General features: G+C 38.9%; 1 non-coding gene across 1 annotated transcript; it reads right to left on the bottom strand.

Moving 5' to 3' along the window:
• Positions 1-317: 317 nt before the first annotated feature.
• Positions 318-393, bottom strand: TRNAA-CGC (transfer RNA alanine (anticodon CGC)). The gene has a single exon. It is a non-coding gene; the product is annotated as a tRNA-Ala (tRNA).
• Positions 394-7,056: the final 6,663 nt, after the last annotated feature.

Below are 7,056 nucleotides of genomic sequence, written 5' to 3'. Positions count from 1 at the left end.
CTAAAGACAGTTTTATCTTTATCTGCCCTTCTAAGTCAGTTGATTTTTTTTTTTTGTATTTTTCCAAAGCTGGAAATGGGGAGGCAGTCAGATAGACTCCCACATGTGCCCGACCAGGATCCACCTGGCATGCCCACCAGGGGGCGATGCTCTGCCCATCTGGGGCGTTGCTCTGTTGCAACCAGAGCCATTCTAGCACCTGAGGCAGAGGCCACGGAGCCAACTTTGCTCCAGTGGAGCCTTGGCTGTGGGAGGGGAAGAGAGAGACAGAGAGGAAGGAGGGGGGAGGGGTAGAGAAGCAGATGGGCAGTTCTGTGTGCCCTGGCCGGGAATTGAACCCAGGACTCCTGCACGCGAGGCCAATGCTCTACCACTGAGCCAACCGGCCAGGGCCTCAGTTGATATTTTTTATCTACTGTTGCCTCCTTTCCCATTTTCTTATTCTTATGGGTATATACTTATATATTTTCTACAGGGAGACCACAGAGTCACATACATATATCTAAGCCTCCTTTGTAAGTAGAAACTGTTTATAGTCAATTCTTCTCTGGGCTCAACTTTATTGTTCCTAATGTCACATTTGCTGGTTCCTATCCCATAAACCTATGGCTAAAATGGTAAGCTTCCTAATGAACTTCCAGGAACTTGAGAGTCAGACTTAAAAAATATAAACTGTATTTTTGCTAGGATGACATCAGCAAGATGGCAGAATAGGAGTTTCCAGAATCATCTTCCCATAGAAATACTGATTTTGACAACCACCTATTGATGGAAATACCTGTGTGGAAGCTCAGGTGTCAAGTGCAGAGGTCCCAACATAAAATTTGGGAATAGACACATTGAAGAGGCTAAAAATACATTTTCACTTTGCCTGCATCACCTGTTTTGCAGTTTAGAATCAAGAGAGACCCGTTGGCTTGCAAATTCTCCACAAGGGAAAGTGAGAATGTAGTGAGCACCCACCTGTCCCAGTTTCCCAAGAGGTCTACTTTCTCACTCCACTCAGAACACTAAGGGGATTGAAACCACAGAATATTCTGGAAGGAGCTAGGGACATGAAAAAGGGGTGGGACTCACAACAACTGGGGCACAGACCTCAACAAAGGAAAAACCACAGTGTCTACTAGACACCTTGGACAATCAACCAAGAGGCCAACCATGAACATCATAGGAAACATCAACTGAGGAATCCCCAACTAGCCCAGTGCACCCCCATGTCTCCACATGCTACTCCTCCCTACAGTGGGTAGCCTACAATACCCACAGAGGGCAAGTAGGAACCTCTGGACATCATGCACAAACACAGACAACTAGCTCAACTCTTCAGGACTGTAGAAAGAACATAACCTTGAACATATTAGGGCAGGGGTCGGGAAACTTTTTGGCTGAGAGAGCCGTGAACGCTACATATTTTAAAATGTAATTCTATGACAGCCATACAATGACCCGTGTACTTTACACATTATCCAATAAAAATTTGGTGTTGTCCCGGAGGACAGCTGTGATTGGCTCCAGCCACCTGCAACCATGAACATGAGTGGTAGGAAATGAATGGATTGTAATACATGAGAATGTTTTATATTTTTAATGTTATTATTATTTTTATTAAAGATTTGTCTGCAAGCCAGATGCAGCCATCAAAAGAGCCACATCTGGCTCGTGAGCCATAGGTTCCCGACCCCTGCATTAGGACATGGCCCTATGAATAAAAAATGGGAGGTCTCGGCACCCAGCCTGGCTCTGTGGAGTGAGAGAAGGCATACAATCCCATGACTTCTCCCTCATAAAAAGAATAAGAGGAGTAAAGCTCATACATCCATAGAAAAGTTCTGAGATATTCCTAGAATCCCAAGCTGGGCTAACTGGTAGAAGGTCTTTCTCTCTTCAAGCCAGTCAGTAAACACTGGAAGAAGTGATTGATTCTTCAGATGTGAAGACAATAATGCAAGTCTTCAAGGAAAAAAAAATCAAGAAAACATGGCACCACCTAAGGAACACCATACATTTCCAGGAACCAACCCCAAAGAAATGGAGCTCTATCAATTGTTTAACAAAAAATTCAAAATAATTGACTTAAGAACACCCAGTGTACAAGAGAATATGGATAAACAAATCAATCAAAATCAGGAAAATAAAACTTGAATGAAACATATGGTTCAAAAAGAGATAGAAATCACAAGAACCAAAGAGAAATTTTGGAGGTAAATCACATATAACACATAAAATTAAGATGCAACATAGTTTCAGCAGTAGACTCAATACAAAAAAATAAAAGAATGTGTGAACTTGAAGTTATTTTAATTGATTCAGTCAGAAGATAAAAAAAGAAAAAAAGAAAGAATCATATGAGACTTATGGGACACCATTAAAGAGCTAACATTCACATATGGGAGTCTCAGAAGGAGGAGAAGGAGAGAAGGGGCAGAAATCTTATTTTAAAAAACCACGGCTAACATGCAAAAGAGAGAAACTCGACTACAGTTTGTCCCCTTGTACTAAAATTAATTAAAAATGGATCAAAGACCTAAATATAAGACCTGAAACAATAAATTACATAGAAGAAAACATTAGGTACTAAATCCATGGATCTTGGCCATAAAGAGCATTTTATGAATTTGACTCCAAAGGCAAGAGAAGTGAAGGCAAAGATAAATGAATGGGACTACATCAGACTAAGAAGCTTTTGCACAGCAAGAGAAACTGACAACAAAACAGACAGCCAACTAAATGGGAGATGATATTTTCAAACGACAGCACAGATAAGGACCTAATATCCAAAATATACAAAGAACTCATAAAACTCAACAACACACAAGCAAACAATCCAATAAAAAAATGTAAAGGACATGAACAGACACTTCTCCCAGGAAGAAATACAAGTGGCCAACAGACATATGAAAAGATGCTCATCTTCATTAGCTATTAGAAAAATGCCAATCAAAACTACAGTGAGATACTACCTCACACCTGTTAGATTAGCTATTATCAACAAGACAGGTAGTAACAAGTGTTGGAGAGGCTGTGGAGAAAAAGGAACCCTCATTCACTGTTGGTGGGAATGTAAAGTAGTATAACCATTATGGAAGAAAGTATGGTGGTTCCTCAAAAAAACTAAGAATAGAACTACCATATGACCCAGAAATCCCTCTACTGGGAATATTCCCCCAAAGCTCAAAAACATTGGTATGTAAAGACACATGCAGCCCCATGTTCATTGTAGCATTGTTCACAGTGGCCACGTCATTGAAACAACCAAAAAGCCCTTCGATAGATAATTGGATAAAGAAGATATGGTACATATATACTATAGAATACTACTCAGCCATAAGAAATGATGACATAGGATCATTTACAACAATATGGATGGACCTTGATAACATTATACTGAGCGAAATCAGCAAATCAGAAAAAAAAAGAACTGTATGATTCCATACATAGGTGGGACACAAAAATGAGACTCATGGACATGGACAAGAGTGTGATGGTATCAGGGGGAGGGGAAGGGAGGGGCACAAAGAAAACCAAATAGAAGTTGACAGAGACAATTTGACTTTGGATGATAGGTATACAACATAATCAAATGTCAAAATGACCTGGAGAAGTTTTCTCTGAATCTATGTACCCTAATTAATCAATGTCAACCCGTTAAAATTAATTGTTTAAATAAAAAACAAACAAACAAAAAACATGGCTAAAAGTTTCCCACATCATAGGAAGGATATTAGCATACAGGTTTATGAAGCTAAAAAATTCCTAAACAAGATCACCCCAAAGAAGATTACACTAAGATATATTATAATCAAAATTTTAAAGTCAAAGTCAAAGACAGAATTTTTTTTTTAATTTTATTTTATTTTATTTATTTACAGGGACAGAGAGTCAGAGAGAGGGACAGATAGGGACAAACAGACAGGAACGGAGAGAGATGAGAAGCATCAATCATCAGTTTTTCGTTGCGACACCTCAGTTGTTCATTGATTGCTCTCTCATATATGCCTTGACCGCGGGCCTTCAGCAGACTGAGGAACCCCTTGCTGGAGCCAGGGGCCTTGGGTCCAAGCTGGTGAGCCTTGCTCAAGCCAGATGAACCTGTGCTCAAGCTGGTGACCTTGGGTCTCGAACCTGGGTCCTTCCACATCCCAGTCCGATGCTCTATCCACTGCGCCACCGTCTGGTCAGGCAAAGACAGAATTTTTAAAGCAGCAAGAGAGCCTGACCAGGTGGTGGTGCAGTGGATAAAGCATTGGACTGGAACATGGAGGATCCAGGTTTGAAACCCCAAGGTTGGCAGCTTGAGCATGGGCTCACCAGCTTGAGCGCAGGGTTGCTAGGTTGAAAATGGGTTCATTCACATGACCCCATGGTCGTTGGCTTGAGCCCAAAAGTTGCTGGCTGGAAGCACAAAGTCGCTAGCTTGAGCCCAAGGTCTCTGGCTTGAGTTAGGGGTCACTCACTCTGCTGTAGCCCTGCCCCCAGTAAAGGAATATATGAGAAAGCAATCAGTGAACAACTAAAGAGACTAAGGAGCTGCAATGAAGAATCAATGCTTCTCATCTCTCTCCCTTCCTGTCTGTTTCTCTCTCTCTCTCTCTCTCTCTCTCTCTCTCTCTCTCACACACACACACACACACACACACACACACACACACACACAAAAGAAAAGCAGCAAGAGAAAATTAGAAATAGAACAAAAAATTACCAGGTTTGTATGGAACCATAAAAAACCCAAATAGCCAAAGCAATCCTGAGGAAAAAAAGAAGCCAGAGGTATCACACTACCTGACTTCAAATTATACTATAGAGCCATGATAATAAAAGCAGCATGGTATTGGCAGAAAAATAGACATACAGACCAATGGAACAGAATTAAGAGCCCAGAAATAAAACCACACATATATGGACAAATCATCTTCAACAAAGGAGCCAAAAAGACACAATGGAGAAAATAAAGCCTCTTCAATAAATGGTGCTGGGAAAATTGGAAAGCCACATGCAAAAGAATGAAACTTGACTACAGTTTGTCACCCTGAACAAAAAATTCAAAATGAATCAAAGATCTAATATAAGATCTGAAACAATAAATTACATAGAAGAAAACATAGATACTAAGCTCATGGACCTTGGCCATTGAGAACAATTTATGAATTTGACCTCAAAGGCAAGGAAATTGAAGGCAACAATAAATGAATAGGACTATATTAAACTAAAAAGCTTCTGCACAGCAAAAGAAACCAACAACAAAACAAATAAGCAACCAACTAAATGAGACATGATATTTGTAAACAGCTCTGTTAAGGGGTTAATATCCAAAATATATAAAGAGCTCACAAAGTTCAGCAACAAACAAACAATCCAATTAACAAAAAAACAAAAAAATGGGGAGAGGACCTGAACAGACACTTCTCCCAAGAGGACATAAAAATAGCCAACAGGTATATGAAAATATGCTCATCTTTATTAGTTATTAGAGAAATGCAAGTCAAAACTACAATGAGATACCACCTCACACCTGTTAGATTAGCTTTTATTGACAAGAGAGGTAATAACAAGTATTGTAGAGGCTATGGAGAAAAAGGAACCCTCATTCACTGTTGGGAATACAAATTAGTACAACCATTATAAAAGAAGGTATGGTAGTTCCTCAAAAAATTAAGAATAGAATTACCATGTGACCCAGCAATCCCTCTACTAGGTATCTACCCCAAAAGCTCGAAAACATTGGTACATAAAGACCATGCATCCCCATGTTCATCACAGCATTATCCACAGTGATCAAGAGATGGAAACAACCAAAGTGTTCCTCGATAGAGGACTGGATAAAAAAGATGTGGTACATATATACAATGAAATAGTACGCAGCCATAAAAAAATGCTGACATAGTGACATTTGTGACAACATGGATGGACCTTGAGGACATTATACTGAGTGAAATAAGTAAATCAAATAAAACTAAGAACTGTATGATTTCCCACATAAGTGGGATATAAAACAGGCTCATGGACATAGATAAAAGTGAAATGGTTATAAGGGGAAAAGAGATGTAGGGGAGGGGGACAGGAGGAATAGTGGGGGGAAGGGTGTTAAGAGGGACAAATATAAGGTGACGGAAAATGATTTTACTTTGGGTGATGGGTATACAGCATAATCAACAGTTCAAATGCTATAGAAATGTTTACCTGAAACCTACGTACTCTTATTGATCAATCTTTCCCTGTTAAAGTTAATTTTCTAAAGAAAATTAAAAAAAAAAAGAAAAACATTTAAAAGTTTCAAAAAAATGAGATAGAAAATTGTCACATATAAGGGTTCCCTAGAGATGTCAGCAGATTTGTCAACAAATACCTCGCAGGTCAAGTAAGAGTGGAATTACATATTTAAAGTGCTGTTGGGGGGAGGGACCCTGCTAACCAAGAATACTATACCCAGAAAAGCTGAAATACTATACCCAATAAAGCTGTCCTTCAAAAGTAAAGAAGAAATAAAGACCTTCCCAGATAAACTGAACTTGGACCTCATTACCACTAAACTTGTCTTACAAGAAATGCTAAGGGAATTCCTCAATTTGAAATGAAAGGGCATTAGTTAGTAACATAAAAACATGGAAGTATAAAACTCACTGTAAAGGTCAGAATATGATTCAGAATAGTTTAATACTGTAATGGTTGTGTGTAAATAATTTAAAACTCTAGTACAAAAGTAAAAAGATAAAAATATAAAAAAAATTATAAATACAATAATTTATTAATGGATACAACATAAAACATATAAATTAAGACATCAATAACATAAAATGGGAGGAGGAGAGAAGTAAAAGTCGAGATTTTTGTGTGTAATAGAAGTTAGGGTGGGGGAGGGGAGGGGCACAAAGAGAAACAAATATAGGGTGACAGAGGATGACCTGACCTTGGGTGGTGGGTATACAGCATAATCAACTGTCCAAATGATGTAGAGATGTTTTCTCTAAATCTATGTACTCTGGTAGACCAACGTCACCTTGTTAAATTTAATTGTCTAAATACAAAGAATAAATAAAGAAAAGGGCACAGAAAAAAAAG

The sequence above is a fragment of the Saccopteryx bilineata genome, chromosome 5, assembly GCF_036850765.1.
Source record: "Saccopteryx bilineata isolate mSacBil1 chromosome 5, mSacBil1_pri_phased_curated, whole genome shotgun sequence".
NCBI lineage: Eukaryota > Metazoa > Chordata > Mammalia > Chiroptera > Emballonuridae > Saccopteryx > Saccopteryx bilineata.
The sequence above is the reverse complement of the archived record's forward strand: the minus strand, read 5'-3'. Positions and strand labels throughout refer to the sequence as shown.